This window comes from Mandrillus leucophaeus, unplaced genomic scaffold, assembly GCF_000951045.1.
Source record: "Mandrillus leucophaeus isolate KB7577 unplaced genomic scaffold, Mleu.le_1.0 Scaffold484, whole genome shotgun sequence".
NCBI classification, from domain to species: Eukaryota; Metazoa; Chordata; class Mammalia; order Primates; family Cercopithecidae; genus Mandrillus; species Mandrillus leucophaeus.
Genome location: NW_012105187.1, coordinates 2,271,153 through 2,287,963, shown reverse-complemented (window position 1 = coordinate 2,287,963; position 16,811 = coordinate 2,271,153). Strand labels below are relative to the sequence as shown.

General features: G+C 41.0%; 1 protein-coding gene and 1 pseudogene across 1 annotated transcript in view; both read right to left on the bottom strand.

Annotated features, from left to right (window-relative positions):
• Positions 1–16,811, bottom strand: part of LOC105550434 (chromosome unknown open reading frame, human C1orf21) — a 258,061-nt gene that overhangs the window by 62,863 nt on the left and 178,387 nt on the right. The window lies entirely within an intron of this gene.
• Positions 8,201–9,687, bottom strand: LOC105550438 (annotated as a pseudogene).

Sequence of the window (16,811 nt, the reverse complement as noted above, 5' to 3'; positions counted from 1 at the left end):
GGTTCACGCCATTCTCCCGCCTCAGCCTCCTGAGTAGCTGGGACCACAGGCACCCGCCACCAGGCCTGGCTAATTTTTTGTATTTTTAGTAGAGACGGGGTTTGACCGTGTTAGCCAGGATGGTCTTGATCTCCTGACCTCGTGATCCAGCCGTCTCGGCCTCCCAAAGTGCTGGGATTACAGGCTTAAGCCACTGTGTCCGGCCCCTGTCTCCCATTTTTTGTTTGTCACCTTGGTTTAATTTCTTCTCATGACCTCCTGGCAACCCCAGATTCAATCCTTCCACTTCTGTGGCCCGACAGGCAAGAGGGTCTTCCTATTTGTACCAGTTACAAGCATCTCAGGGAAACAGTGGTTAGCCTACCTTTAGTCAGGCGCCTACACTGTGTGAAGGGGTTAGGAGGTTTCTTAGCAGGGGTCAGGGGGTTTGCTAGGAGAATAGAAGCCATAGCTAAAACCTCTCTAATTCATCTGGTATGAACTCTTTGTATTAAAATTTTTTTCTATTAGTATATATAAAGTGTATGGATTCTGTTGCATGTATTATGATTTTAAAGTTTTTTTTTTTTTTTTTTACCCTTTTGTGTTTTCACATACGGGGTTTTAAGTTTTTCACTAATGGAAAAAATGGATTGTTTTCATGTATTACTTCTTCCAGCACTTCTATGATTAGTTCTGGTTAATTGTAAATTTAGGTCCTTACTCATACACCCTCTTCCATACCCCTCTGCAATCTCTTCCCATCAGAATTCAGAGTAAATGAAGGGAAGTCAATATTTTAACCGTGTACCCCTTCACCGTCTTGGTTTTTCAGCTAATACAAGTGTCATATCTGTCGTGCTATAATTATTTTACAATGTAGAGCCAGTCACTAGATTTCTACACACAATCTGAACAGTCAATAATCAAATCTGTCATTGTTCTATTTCTGAGGTACTTTTAGTCTAGGGCTGCTAGGAAGAGACTGGTTGTAGCTAGAATTTGGGTTAAAAATGTTCTTCAAAATTGAAATACGGTAGTTCGGCAACAGAGACTAAGTGCCATTCTTTTTTTCTCCCTTCTTTCCTTTTTGAGAAACGTACTGCTAGAAATACCTTCATTCTAAACTCTGCAAACAGAATTGATCCTGTAGTCCTTTAAAGTGGTGTGTTCAGCCCCGAGTTTCTTCATTTGCGTATCTTTTCGGCCTTTTAGAAGCTTTCTTAAAAACTCCCATACTATCTTTCTTCACATTTGCCCTCAAATTTGGTGTATATTCCCCTAAGACACCCGAGCCGAGCTCAGCCTGTGGATGCGGGATAGTGACAAGACTGGGCCCTCCGCAGCCTGACAGGGACAGCAGCTTGTCAGGGACAAAGAGTGAGAACAAATGACCCACGTCCCCTGCTGCTCTCAGGGCTCTTCCCTCTGAGGCGCTTTCACTAGGAAGCTTTCAAATTAAGGGTTCATTAAATATATAATAAGCACATTCTCTCCATTCTTTTCACGCCCTCTAGGTCCTGCTAGGCAAATCAGTCTTAAGAGCCAGTTTCCTTTTGCCCTTATTCCTTGCCTCTCCAACTTCAGTGAAAATCTTTTCCTACTTGAGTAAAAGGCAAAGAAAAAAAAAGTTAAAGAACATGATTAAGAGCTTTAATTAATCATATAGGTCTGAATGTAAAGTGGTTCCTGTCTTTCCAATGAGATCCTCAGAAATGTGTCTTGGCAAACATAAATACATAATCCTTTAGGGATGTGGTTGAAACCTTCAGTTGACTACTTACATGGTTTGTTAATTCAGTGACATACATATATTTAAATTCATATATTATGTAAAAATCATATTTAGAAGTATTACTTTTTCCATATGCACATTTCATGAAACAATTTAAACTTTTCAGATGCATCTGACATCAGAGTTTTCACAATCACTTAGAATCACAAAATGTTTGAGTCTTCTGATGTTTCCAAAGCATGTATTATCTTCATTTCTTTTTTTTTTTTTTTTTTTTTACGGAGTCTTGCTCCATTACCCAGGCTGGAATGTGGTGGCACGATCTCAGCTTACTGCAACCTCCACCTCCTAGGTTCAAGCAATTCTCCTGTATCAGCCTCCCGAGTAGCTGGGATTACAGGTGTGCACCACCACGCCCAGCTAATTTTTGTATTTTTGTATTTTTTTTTTTTTTTTAGTAGAGACGGGGTTTCGTTATGTTGGCTAGGCTGGTCTTGAACTCCTGACCTCAGGTGATCTGCTTGCCTCGGCCTCCCAAAGTGCTGGTATTACAGGCATGAGCCATGGTGCCCGGCCTATCTTCATTTCTACTTTGAAGTAAAATGCGGTTTGAATTTTTTATTTATTTTATTTTTAATTTTTTAAAGATTTCAACTTTTATATTCAGGGGGTACATGTGTAGGTTTGTACCAAGGATATATTGCTTGATGGTGAGGTTTGGGGTATGAATGAACCTGTCATCATTTTTAATTCCAGGCCGTCAATACTCCACATTATTCACCACTTACCATATTATTTTTTCAAAGTAACTGCTAACCCTTTTCATGTTTAGAAAAAAAAAAAAGTGAAGCTCGCTGCCAGCACTTACTTAATTTTACGTAAACATGCTCTCTGAGGCTGAAGCAAATCTGACTTTCAATGTGAAAATAAAATATACAAATCGTTTTTGGAGTTATTTCTAAACAGAACTAACATCAGAATCATCTGAATCATCAGAAACGTCTATTTCAGAAAAATTGGATTTATCAAATGAATCTTCGGCCAAGAACTCTTCGAGAATGATGTTAATATCACGCGTAGGAATGTTAACGTTTTCTAGGACTTAACATTTTCAGTGATTGAGAATTACTGTATTTTGTAAATGGAAATACCACTACTAAAAACAGAATGCTATGAATAGAATGATGTCTTTTGTTTCCAAAGTCGATATACTAGCGTGATGTGAAAATAACATTAAAAGAGATATTGCATGGTGAAAGTTATCTTGGGGCAAACGCCGCAGCTGCAAGTGCCATCAGTGAGTATTCTCAGGGCAAATGGAAAAGGGTTAAAAGGCTGTTTACGGTGACACACAGCAATAATGACTACATTAAAATAGTTTTTTCCCTCCATTAGAAACAAAGTTGATTCTGACAGAAGATCTCTGCAATCATCCAAAGTGATCATGGACTGAGAGAGTGCCTGCACCACGAGACTTACGTACAAAGGGGCATCCGCTTGACTGAAGCGGTTTTTTTTTTTTTTTTTTTTTTTTTTGAGAAGGAGTCTTGCTCTGTCTCCCAGGCTAGAGTGCAGTGGCGTGATCTCATGATCTCGGCTCACCGCAACCTCCGCCTCCCGGTTCAAGTGATTCTCCTGCCTCAGCCTCCTGAGTAGCTGAGATTACAGGTGCACACCACCATGCCTGGCTAATTTTTGTATTTTTAGTAGAGATGGGGTTTCACCATGTTGGTCAGGCTGGTCTCAAACTCCTTACCTCATGATCCACCTGCCTCAGCCTCCCAAAGTGCTGGGATTACAGGCATGAGCCACCGTGCCCAGCCTGAAGCATAATTTAAAAAAAATCTTGCTTGGATCCTGGCTTATACCATAATGCAGTAGAAACTTTTACCAATGATCATCTTCAACAATGATTTTTACCAAACTCTACGGTTTTCTGATTGAAAGAACTTACTAGAAATGTTAGAGACTTTATCCCATTTCTCTAAATTTCACTGCAGTAAACTGCTGAAATGAAAACTCACAAATGTTAGTGCTACATCCACTGTCCAACAGTCATCTTCCAGAAAACATGCTTGCAAAACAAAACAAAACAGAACAGAACAGCATGCATACTGGTCCATTTTCCTATATACATGTTCGCACTCCCTCGTTCCCTCTTCCTACGCCTCCTTTCTCAAAGAGTTGTACGTTGTAGATGACAAACTGCTAGAATACAGACACAATCGTGCTTGATTTGTTCCTTACATGAGGTCTTATGTATGTTCTTCACTGATGTCCCTTGATAATCTGACAATGGAGAAACACAGCTTTTGATTCCTTGTCTCTTATGGTCTCTTGTAATTATAAACACAATAACAACCAAAATAATAGCTCTCATTGACAGCACCCCTCCCAAGAGCCAGACACCTGACTAAGGCCTGTGAGCATTAACTAAGTTAATGCAGATGAAATGCCAGGCACAAGTCCTGCCATGTGCTAAGAGCCCAATAGATGTCAGCCATTACTATTATTGCCTCAGCCTCCCAAAGTGCTGGGATTACAGGCATGAGCCACCGTGCCCGGTCTGAAGGATATTTTAAAAAAATCTTGCAAAACATCTGTATTAACTGTTATCATTCAATCCTCACAACAACTATATGAGGTAAGCATTCCCACAGATGAGAACATTAAGAACAACAAGGAAACAAGGCCATAGAGTTACTGGCCAAGAGGGGATAGAAGCTCTGCATGTCCACCTCTTTCAATAAATGTTTTACATTCTTAAAAAGGCCAAATCTATGTAAATTAAAGAGGATGAGGAAAAGAACAGTCCACATACTTTTAAACTCCCCCCTTATGTTCCAATACCTAACGATGAGAGAGGTCTAGAAGGGACACACAATTTTAATGACAGGGCAAGAACCCTGGAAGTCCCCCAATGGCCATAGCTGAGAAACAGCCGCTGCCCCTTTCCAGCCCAGAGCAAGTCAAGGCCAGGCAAGTCACGGAAAGGGATGAAGTGTCTCCAGCAAACAACAGTGGGTAGAGGGACCAGGTATAACCGGTAAGATAAAGCCCACTCGAAAGGCAATCAAAATTCTTCTAAAAGGTCATTCAAGTTGACCAAGTAATACATATAGCCGGTGTTGATACTAGGGAGAGCCAGTTGTCAGACACAGTCACATGCTGCATAACAGCATCTCGGTCACTGATGAACTGCATATATGACAGGGGTCCCATAAGATTATAATACAGTATTTTTACTATACCTTTTCTATGCTTAGAGATGTTTAGATGGACAAATACTTATCACTGTGTATAAATGCTTGCAAGATTCAGCTCAGTGACATGCTGTACAGGTTTGTAGCCTGGGAGCAACAGGCTAGACCATAGAGCCTAGGTGTGTAGAACCTGTGTAAGTTCAGTCTATGAGGTTCACATGATGACAAATCACCTAAGGATGCATTTCTTAGAACGTTTCCCCGTGGTTAAGCAACCCATGACTGTGAATACGTCACCTTCATTCCATCTGGCAAGATGTTCTGCCTTAGCACTTGGCTGCATTATTTTCCTTTTCTTTCCTGTTCACTATGCTTTAATTCTGAGGACCATAGGAGGGCAGAATATTACTTTTTAAAAACTTTAAACATGTGTCTAAGCATACCCTTTTCTTAAATTGATGACCTGATGTTAAAATGTTATTTTTCATGTCATTTATAATCTTATCAGAATCCATTTAATGAAGTTGGGTTAGACTTCAGTGAAAATTATCTTCCAGAGTTGTTTTCCCCACCTGGGATATAGGGGTAACTTTACTACAATTAGTATGCATAGTGCAGAATTTCACGCAAGGGGGCCTGTGGCAGCAGTGAGATAATTTAAACAAAATTGTAACTTAAACATATTTAACAAATTAAACATAAACATATTTAACACATTTCAGCATATTTAACATAATTTAAACATAGTAAACATTATTTAAACATTCAAAAGAACAACACAGAAAGGACATGTGCACAAACTTGCTGCTACTTAGATCACGGCAGCTTCTAGGATCCATTGTCTTTGACTGATTTAAAAACAAAGCGAAAAAAAAAATTAAAAAGTTGTGCCAGGTGCTGACGAGTTGATGGGTGCAGCACAGCAACATGGCACAAGTATACATATGTAACAAACCTGCACGTTATGCACATGTACCCTAGAACTTAAAGTATAATAATAATAAAAAATAAATTAAAAAAAAAGTTGTGCCTGAAAAATATATATTTAAATCTTATTTAATATAGTATAAAATTTGTTTGCCACCTCTACCTAATTCCTTGTTCCAGGGTAACCAAGGCAGAATGATATTATGTAACTAAGTGGCAGCTTTTCCCTCAAATAAATATCCTTTATCTATTGTCAAGAGGAAACTGCAGTTCCGAGGATGATTTGGATAGACCAGACTGCAGTGTCCATGCTACTTTTTGAATACTCAGTTAAACGGCCCTAAATTCTTGGCTTCTGTAGGCTTTGGCTTAGGACATATGACTATGCCAACCTTTACCAACCCTAGCTCACTGTTCTGACATCCCTGGCCCCAGTCTTCAAAACAGTACCACCCTGTCGCAACCAGTTTCTATCATCACTCTGTGTTGTACAAAGTTTTATTATCTATTTTATTTTTTAGAGATGGAAGCCTTGCTATATTGCCCAGGCTGTCCTAGAACTCCATCCTTGGAGTTCTCCAAGGATGGTGATCTCCATCCTCAGCCTCCCAAGTAGCTTGGACCAGAGGCACCTGCCATTGCACCCAGTCTGGAGTTTAATTTTATTTTTTCCCCCAAATTAAGTAGTTGTCTATTTAGGTAATTTTATTTGAAAGGAGAATACTGTAACCAGAAATGAATGAGCATTTCCTCATTTAACCTTCCAAAGAAAAGTTCAGCCTCTGACAAAGTATAAGGCAAGTAACAGAATTCAACTTATCTGTATACAAAAGGACTTTCAACCGCACTCTAGAAAACGTGCACACTTTCACTTAATGACCACTGATGATGGAAGTGAGAAGCAAGTGGCAATGGGAACTGCTGCTGCCTTGTCCAAATTAGCAAACCACCACCTGCTCTACTGCTCTGTATCACTGGAACAACTCCAGTTCCTCCAGAGACTATGAAAAGGAACTGCAGAAGCTAGTCAAGGTAGCATGGCACACTCCATCATGCTTGTGAAGAAAAGCAAAAGGAAACACCATGCTGACGCCCTCTCGTCCTGGGTAGAACGACTGTCTCCCTCCCTGTTCTTGGCAGAGACTTATCCCAACGCCTTGGCTTATCTGTTTACATATCTGTCTCTTCTTACTACAGGCTACTTTAAATGCTTCGACCTAATAAAATGCAAGCCCCTAAAGATGGTGTTCATGTCTTACCCATCTTTGTATATAGTAGGTAATGTGATAGGCATTTAATACAGGTTTGCTGGAAGAATGAACGAAGGAGCATTTGTCCTCCTTTACTTTTGTGCTACATGGTTCAGCAACGTTACTCCCATTCAGAATGAAGCTGGGCACAGAAAGGGCAGAATGACCTTTGGCGCTGACGCACAACAATGGAGGACCATCAAAGGGAAGGAGTGGTGCTTTCACTGTAACCTTGACTAAAATTGCGACTGTGGCTCTCCATGGGAGAAAAAGAGAGAGCAAGAAACAGCAGTCACCCCAGTGCATGGGCACCATCACTTTTAAGCTGAGTTATAAGAACCTCAGGGTGTTTTTCAAAAAACAGGTTTTAAGTTATTTCAAGGAGGAAAAAGAGCTTAACATGCATCATTTTACTCTAAATATCTTTGATATGTTTTCACCATAAGACTTTTAGGTTGTAATGTTAATAAATATCAAGTATTATTCTCTTATAATTCTCTCATATCACATAAGAATTTCTCTAAAACGCACAGCAGCCTGGAGTAGTCAAATTCATGGAGACAGAAAGTAGAATGGAGGTTGCCAGTGACCGGGGGCAAGGAGGAAGGAGGAGTTAGTGTTTAAATGTTTAAGTTTTGCAAGATGAAAAAAGTCCCGGAGATGGATGGCGGTGATGGTTGCACAACAATGTGAATGTACTTAATGCCACTGAATTATATTCTCAAAAATGATTAAGATGATAAATTTTATGTTATGTATGTTTTACCACATTTTTTTGTGTGTGTATGTGGTAAAAGGAAAGTCACTGTCAAATGTTAACAGATAGGAGAATGCCTGGGCTCTAGCCTCAAGGGAATCGCTTCAAACTTTAGGCTAGAGAGAGGTTTTTAAAATGGTGAACATGGTATGGGAGGTGTGCAGGAGTGTGCTGGGGACAAGGTCTGGGTGTCTTATTCTGGTGGCTGTCTTCAGTCACGGTGCCTGGAGTGCAGCTGAGTGTCATCTCAACAATGGGTGGGTTGTGGATTAACTGCCTTGAGGCCATCTCTGGAATTTCACAGCTCAGTCTTCATGCTTGGTTGTCTCAAGATTAGCCCCTGGAACTTTCAGTGTGGTTCATTCCTTGTGGTTTCATTTTGGGGTTTGCAGGAAACAAAAGCTAGTGTGCGGAGGGCCTTGAAGTTTCAAATGGCTTGAACTTCCTTGTAATGCAGTTCAGCACGGGTTGGGTTCACCATAGCAACAATTAACCATCCATCTTCCTTTGACTTTAGCAGCCCTGGAAAAATCTCTGCTTGACTAGTATGAAACTCAAAGCTGGTGATGCCATTGTAGGCTGCAGTCCGCTTGGCATCCTCCACTGCCTGCCCCACCAACAGAATCCCAAGGACCTGCGACGTGCTGAGCCAGAGGGAGGCTGATCACACCAGTTCCACAGCAGATGGCAAGGAGGATGGTGTTAGAGTTCACTCCACTCAGCTTCCCTACAATCCAGTACAGCATCTCTGCACCAGCAGTGTTAATCTGGAAAAAGGCATCTGGAGAAATGCAGACTTTCAAGCCCAGGAGATCTTTAAAGATATGAGGTTTCCCAAACAAGAGCTAGTAGGCGGACTGATGATGGCTGAAACGGGTCATGGTGCTTTCCTGGAAGTCAGTTGAGGTCAAGTCATGGACTGCTCCAGGACCTTTAATGAAAAATTCCTTTACAGTCTCCTTCTGAACACGGAGCTCCCCTGGACTTAATTCCTGGGGATGGAATGTGATGACAGCCATTGTGTGCCTTAGGCTATTGGTGCGGACTGTGAGCTCATACCAGTATCGACCTTCATGAAGTAGAAGGCAGGGCTCTGTTGGAGACGGTGGAAGGAATACTTCATCGTACTGTGCCACCTGATTGTGTTTCTCAGGGATGTTTTTCAGATGGTTAGACTGTACACAGACGGTGTTCCCATCTTTTCAGATTCCCGGGTCATATCCCACAGTCTTTGGATTGCCATCTGGACCTTGATTCACAGAGAAGGTGGACTTATTTCTGTAGCCACTGATGACAGGAGATGGTATAATAGGATGGAGAAGACAAGCAGCCCCTCAGATTTAGGTGCAGCTGTTGTCACATTGACTCCATCAAGCATTTGAATGTGAGACTCTAGTCTTTGTAAATTTTCACCTTGAGCCGTTCATAGTTCAGCCTCCAGAGCAGCATCACAACACCAGCCAGGCTTTCCTGCCAGGAATCATCTAGTAGTCCCAGATGACTTGGTTTCTTCTGACGTTTTTGTCCTTTTTGACACTTCTTGGCTACCACATGGGTGAAATTTCCCTTACATACTATGCCCCAAAAGAACTGTGACCAACCTGGTGGTTTTACGGCACACCAGGGAAGCAGTCTTGGTTTGGAGAGGAAACCCACCATGGAGAGGAAGCACGTGAGGCTGCGTGTTAGGACTCTTCTCTTAATGCCTGCCATCTGAATACACACTGAAATCCACCTCTCAGGGTTGAGGTGAGAACAACAAGCTCATATATGTGGCACGCTCTGGACTGTGCTGAACACAGCAGATGCTTGACATGTGTCACTACCCTTCCTTAGGCTCTGATTTGAAGTGTGTCACTTGGTTTCGTCATGCCTTAATGTCTCCAACCTGCAAAATCGAGGCAGCAAACCAAAAGGGCAGGAGATGACCCAGTTTACTGTGGCAGGGAGTCATTTCCTGTTGAGCAGGGCACCTCTACTAGCCCCCTGGCACGTGCAGCCAACAGGGGGGCAGGCGTGGCAGAACGTGGGGCTCCTCCCAGTGCCAGTGTAGCAGCTGGCCTGGGCACCTCAACTCCTCTCGGGGAGTACCCTTCCCTACTTGGCTGGGGGATCTTCTCTTGAGACCTTCCTCAAAAGCATTTATAATCCTAATCCGCAATTTTAAACAATGTACAACAAAAGTTGGAAGGAGTTCTCACCCCCAGCTTCCCCTGAGCTTCCCCTCCCCTTTTAATATATTATCTCTTTCATTCCATCTATTAAATGTCCTCTTCTTATTTTTATAGACTCCAAAATCAACATTAAATAGAAAATTCACACACACAGATTGGTTAAAATATTTACTTGTAGATTTATAAATAGTCTGCAGTCCCAAGGACAAATGGCCACATAATCTATTGAACAACAGTGATCTGTGTAGGTTTGGACACAATGGAAAACTACGGATCCTGTAAAGGTTTAATATGCAGGACTTTAATAATGTATAATTTCACACATGCAGGGCCTTTTACATGCCTGTGGACTTTGAGAATTCAGAGCAAACCAACTTTGTGAGAGAAATATGGTACTTGGCTTGTTTATAACTCCAATGCCAATCCACTTTACAGGGGGACGCCCCACTTAATTTTCCAGTAAACTGAAAGCAACCATAGGAACTGGAATGAATGTGATGACCTTTCTGGAGAAGCACCAGAGTTCAGAAAAGAGGTGCATGGTGAGGTCTAGAGAACCAGGGCTCTGAAGGTGGCCAGATCTTTAAAAGCTAGCCTCTGCCACTTAATATTTGTAAAGTTTGTAAGTAACTTAAACTCTTAGAGCCTTAGTTTCTTAATCTGCAGACTGAAGATAACAGAATCTCTCCCATAAAACACTATTTATCAAATGAGATTAAGTAAGATAGTGCAAGCACCTGGAACATGGTGGATATTCAATAATTCTTAGATACTATTAATTATCCTCACGAATAATATCAGAATATAATATTCTGTTCTGAAAAATAACCAGGTCAACCTCAGAGTCTTGTCCTGAAATACTCTTTTGTTCTAACATCATGAGGTTTGGCAGCAAGGATGGCACTTTTAAGGGTAGTCTAGTCTAGCCCTTCATCTTACATCGGTGGTTAATTAATATCTAGAGAGAATAAAGGACTTGATTAAGGTCATACTGTTAGTGGCATAATAGCCTATTCTTTGATCCAGGTCTCCTTCCTTTTTCTACTGTGGAACTTCTGTAGGCAGCAGAATGAAAACAGGTGAATTTTCAAACCTCACCTTCTAATTCTGGACTGTGTGCCATGTCAGCAGCAGGTGAAACATGGCAGAGGTGACTCGCTATGTCCTGTGATGGCTGAATTAGAAAAGACTCCAGCTAAGGTTTCCAGAGATCCCTAGTGCTAGCAATTCCTGAGCCGCTGGTTCATTCTACATATAACTGGCTTTCTTGGGTTTGCTAAGAAACCCAACTCTTCACTCTCTCAGCTTTCCAATTTAGAGAATGTTATAGTATTACTGTCTCCTGTTCTCTTAGCTTTAGAGAATTATTATTATTATTAGGCCAAGTGTGGTGGCTCACACCTGTAATCCCAGCACTTTGGGAGGCTAAGGCTGGATCACTTGAGGTCAGAAGTTCAAGACCAGCCTGGCCAATATGGTAAAACCTGGTCTCTAATAAAAATACAAAAATTAGCCAGGTGTGGTGGTGTGTTCCTGTAGTCCCAGCTACTCAGGAGGCTGAGGCAGGAGATCACTTGAACCTGGGAGGAGCAGGTTGCAGTGAGCTGAGATCACGGCATTGCTCTCCAACCTGGGTGGCGGAGCAAGACTCTGTCGAACGAACGAACGAACGAACGAAAGAAAGAAAGAAAGGAAAGAAAGGAAGAAAGAAACAAAGAAAGAAAGAAAGAAAGAAAGAAAGGAAAGAAAGAAAGGAAAGAAAGGAGGAAAGGAGGAAAGGAAGAAAGGAAGAAAGGAAGAAAGGAAGAAAGGAAGAAAGAAAGAAAGAGAAAGAAAGAAGGAAGGAAGGAAGGAAAGAAGAAGAAAGAAAGAAAGGAAAGAAAGAAAGGAAAGAAAGAAAGAAAGAATTATTATTATTCTGTAAGACCAACAGCTGTGTTCTATCTCTTCCACCTAGACCAGTCTAGGCACTTTGCATATATATTCTAACTCTGGAGTAGTAAGCAGTAGTTGCTATTATGACTTCTAGTTAGAAATGAGGAAACCAAGTTTCAGCAATTTGCCCAAGGTCTCTCAGAGGGTTTGAATTCAGGTATCTCTAATGTCAGAGCCCAGGCTGTAGATCCTGACTTCATTCAAGCATCCACAGTGAAATAATGCTAACAATGACTGTTGATCACCTCTCAGAATTTACTTTGTGCACACTAACCACAACAGCCTTATGACACAAGTACTATTACCATTTCTCAATTTTATAGAGGAGGAAACTAAATCACAGAGTGGTTAAACTGCTCAGGATCCCAAACCCCTAAGACTGTGTTCCTAAAATTCACCAAAGACAGTTAAATATTCTCCATCCACCTTGTGGATTTCCACAATCTTCTTTAAGAACTTCCCCCAACCTTGTATTTTCTTTCCTAGATGGCTTGTTCCAAAAGAAAACAAAACTCTCCTTGAACCAGCCAACCAAAGCAAAGACAATGGATACAGCATAGCTAGAGTTCAAGTAAAATCATTTTGCAAATATTTTCACAAGAAATCATTTTGCTAGATTACACTATTCTCTGCTCATAATTACCTTCAGACATTCAATTCAGGAATAATGTCAAGAAGGTGCCCATGTAACTAGACATGTAAAAAATGACACAGAGAATTTGCTTTCTAGTCTGACAGCCTGAAATTATGTATGCTAGGGGGTGCTGTTGAACAATTTTAAGGTTTTTGTCCATCTGGCATTTTTAGAGTTGCATGTGGTAGTGCTTTGGGGTAGGGTGAGCTTGTAATTTTTAATTAAAACCTATTTAACCTCAGCTTGGTAACTTTTAACCAACACAATATTTTGCTGCAGAAGACATTTTAAAATAAGTTGTATTCATTACATGTGCAGTTAATTTTTATTCACGCAGAAGCATTTATCACTCATTGTTTTTTCTCCTGTCACATTTAAGAACGTGATTAAACGATAACACAATGTATATGTTAAACCTAAAGAAAGTGGCAGTGTCTCTAGAGCATTATCGATGATGGTAAGACATGGGTCTCATAGTAGTTAACAGAATCTCTAATATATAGGAAGCAAAGAACCAAAACCTTCGCAATCAGGGAATCTTAGCTCTAACTCTCTTGCTCCACAATTCAGCTAAATGACCTAAGTACTTGTTAATAAATCATGATGCAGAAAATACACAGGACTAGGAAGGTTAGAAAGCAGAGTACCGCTTATGCTGAACTGACACAATTTTGGTCACGTAGGCTCAGTCAAAAATAGAAAATGTGATGTAGTTAAACATAAAAGGTCATACAATATGCAGAACTACCCCAAAGTCTATATAATTAGGAATTAAGCACATGTACAAATATACATCCTTCTCTGAACTTTCATTCGTGGTCTACAAAATTATTTGTTGTAGAACAGTGCCACATCTACACAAAATAATTTCAGTAGTAAATGCTTAAATTTTTTGAATAAATAAAGATGATTAAGTCCAGCAGTTACAAGTCTGCAACACTTTTGATACTTGCTTCTTAAAAGAAAATGAAGGAGAATCATTTGTGTGCGCTGAAAGGCGCTGTGTAGACAAATGACAACTCACCAAGATATCACTATGTTGCCTTAATTATTCCCTCGCTGCTTCATACATCGCTTCTCCCGTATGGGGCGAATAACTCGAAGTTGGAGGCAATGTCTTTACATGCTGCCCAGATATTTTATGCAGCTACTAGGGCTGTGCTAGGCAAAAGGAACTCAGTGAAAACTTGTTGACTGATAAACTGTGCAGATGAAAATGTGAGTTATTCCTATGTAGTTTATCCAAGTTTATGGGAACATTCCTGTGGTACAGGGAGAGCTATTGCTATATAACTACTGTTTAAAAGGTGGAGTAAACAACCTAACACCATTTGTTATAATTTACTCTTTGAAAATTACTAAGTCAAACATAATTTTTTTCTTTCCATTCTCAGGTCCAGGATAATTGTTGCTTAGGATTAGAAGATCTGACAGCTGCTGGAACACTGGGGCAAAGGGGTTTTCCCGCTTTCCATGAAAATATGTGAGTTACTCCATGTACTAGTTTTCTAAAACCATTTAGTTTGTTCTTGAAAATAGCTTACAGCAGCATCCACAACACATAGGTCCTTTAGCAGCTGGCAACATTGAAACTACTATTCTGGTACATGGGCTAAAAAAAGAAAACCTAAAAAAGGCCTTTTGGTGGGTGAAAAATGATCTTAGATTATTTAAAAAAAGAAAGAAAGAAAACTGGGGGTGGGGGGAAGGGCCCAAAGGAACATGTTTTTAAAAACCCCACTTTGGGAGGCCAAGGCGAGCAGATCACGAGGTCAGGAGTTCGAGACCAGCCTGGCAAAAAGACCAGCCTGGCCAACATGGTGAAACCCCGTCTCTACTAAAAATACAAAAATTAGCCAGGCGTGGTGGTGGGTGCTTGTAATCCCAGCTACTTGGGAGGCTGAGGCAGGAGAATTGCTTGAACCCGGGAGGCAGAGTTTGCGGTAAGCTGAGATCACGCCATCGCACTCCAACCTGCGCAACAGAGCAAGACTCTGACTCAAAGCAAACAACCAACCAACCCTAGAAACATATCTGTTCAAGAGACAAAGTCAGACTTTTGGAATCAAAAGTTACTTTTCAGGGAGCAACTTTAAAAGATTTAGGAGAGAAAACACTTTGAGAGGTACTGGGGCTAAGGCACATGATCTGATTATGTCCTTTGATTCAAATCTACTGATCCTAAAATGCCAGATTTTAGCTTCATCTCACCACTGACAGTACCCTGTCATCCAGATAAAGTATACTTGGATTATACCAGCCCAGGGGCCTATAGCCCTGTTCAAGGTGGTTTGGCAAAGTTCAGCAGGTATCCTTCCCCCGTTCCATCCTGAAGCCTTAAAATTAGGAGGAGGAGGGAGCTGTACATCAGGGTGTCTTTGAGGAGTGCAGTGGGTTGGGTGAGAGAACCAGCTCTGCAACACATTAAAATGCCTTCTTGCTGTGGCACTGGCAGGCTTAGGCTGGGCTAGGCAAACCCACTGCCCTGCAATTTATTCTAAATATGGTAAATGCCCTTGTCAAGATGATCTTGCTAAAACTGGATTATTCCACAAAGGCTGGAAATATACCTTTACTTAGCAAAGGATTTCTTATAGAGAACACAACAGCATTGTAAACAAGAGTTAACAGAATTAAGAAAATAAATCTTTCAAGAGGCCTTAAGCACATCAGAGAGCATCATTTACATATAGATAATTGGTGTACTAATTAAAAATAACTCCTATTGATTCATTAAAACAGGCAATTTCAGAGCTGCCATTAGTCACCATCTCATTAATCCATGATCAAAGAATCATTCAAGGTAAAGTGAAGAATTAATTTCATAGGGGCATCTTTGCCAGGGACAGACACCTTTTAGAGGTGGTAAGCGGGGGATCATGCCTGTCACGTTGGAGGATTCCAGAGAGCCTGCTCTTGGGGCCTCCAGACTTGCTGGTCTGGAGTGTTTGTGGCCGATGGCTGGGAGGAAGCTGATCGTCTCCCACACTCCACTCGAGGTGTTTCTTTACCTGCAGAAAAGGTACCTAACAATGATTCTTTCAGCTAATCAGCTTTTACAGGAAAGGGGTAGGGGGAGGATATTGTAATATTTGAAATGAAAAGTTTGAATTTTCTTAAAAATATTCTAATTTGCCTTTTCTTCTAGCTCATATGAACCAGTGCAGTTTTGGTGTCACTGAAATTACTAGAAATTTGGAGTTGACATACATCATCTTATTCATTCTAGTGGGTTATTGTAAATGGTTTTTAATCTCTAGATTTGCAAAGATCTTACGGGGCCTTTTCTTTGGTTTCTAGAAGTTCCAAACCTGAATTACTCTCCAAAGTCATCTAATATCTATTACGTACTAATGTGACAGGCACATTGCTATTATGTCTTGGGCAAACATATCCTTTTTTTTAATCTCCGCAACTAAGAATGTGACTAATCATAATTGTTTAATGCACGTCTACTCTGTACCAGAAATGTTATATGAATTCTTGCTAACCCCTTAAATAACCTGGCATGTTACTGATCGGTTGCTACATGTATTAGGCCATTCTTGCATTGCTATACAGAAACCCAAGGGCTGGGCACGGTGGCTCACTCCTGTAATCCCAGCACTTTGGGAGGTCAAGGTGGGATGATTGTTTGAGCTCAGGAGTCTGAGACCGACCTAAGGAACATAGTGAGACCCTGTGTCTACAAAAAAATACAAAAATTAGCCAGCAATGGTGGTTCACCCCTGTAATCCTAGTACTTTGGAAGGCTGAGGCGGTGGATAACTTGAGCTCAGGAGTTAGAGACCATCCTGGGCAACATGGTGAAATCTCATCTTTATAAGAATTACAAAAATTTGCTGGGCATGGTGGCATGTGCCTATAGTCCCAGCTACTCAGGAGGCTGAGACAGGAGAATCACTTGAGCTCAGGTTGTAGTGAACCATGATTGTGCCACTGCACTTTAGTCTGGGTGACAGAACATGTGAAAGAAAAGAAAGAAAGAAAGGGAGGGAAGAAGGGAGGAAGAGAAGGAGGGAGGGAGGGAGGGAGGAAGGAAGAAAGGAAGAAAGGAAGGAAGGAAGGAAGGAAAAGAGAGAAAAACAGAAAGAAAGAAAAGAGAGAGAGAAGGAAGGAAGGAAGGAAGGAAGGAAGGAAGGAAGGAAAGAAAGAGAGAAAGGAAGGAAGGAAGAAGGAAGGAAGGAAGGAAGGAAGGAAAGAAAGAAAGAAAGAAA